This window comes from Apis dorsata, unplaced genomic scaffold (assembly GCF_000469605.1).
Source record: "Apis dorsata unplaced genomic scaffold, Apis dorsata 1.3 scaffold_315, whole genome shotgun sequence".
Lineage (NCBI taxonomy): Eukaryota > Metazoa > Arthropoda > Insecta > Hymenoptera > Apidae > Apis > Apis dorsata.
The window spans coordinates 270,850-271,142 of record NW_006263587.1 but is presented as its reverse complement, the minus strand read 5'-3'; the positions used below and the strand labels follow the sequence as shown (position 1 = coordinate 271,142).

At 43.0% G+C, this 293-nt stretch overlaps 1 long non-coding RNA gene across 1 annotated transcript in view; it reads right to left on the bottom strand.

Moving 5' to 3' along the window:
- The window catches only part of LOC102680130, a 12,308-nt gene that overhangs the window by 7,693 nt on the left and 4,322 nt on the right, over positions 1–293 (bottom strand). The gene's annotated exons all lie outside the window — the stretch shown is intronic.

Here is a 293-nt window from a genome sequence, read left to right as displayed (position 1 = left end):
CAAGGTTATCGCGTTTTTTCTCTCTCCATCTCTCTCTCTCTTTCTTCCTCTTTCTCCAACCGCTAGCTTTCGCGAAACATTGGCATTGACCGCCTCCTCTCTCCCCTCTCGGTCGAATCAATTTCCTTCCACATTTTTCTATTATTACATCTATTATTTAAGTTATGTAAAGCGCAGGAGGGGAATAAGAAGAAGAGGGGAATATTGATATATACGTCGCCACTTTTTCTTCTCCCCGAACATTTTTTTCCTTTGGCATTTGAGAAAGGAAGGGGGGGAATTTGGAGCGGAAC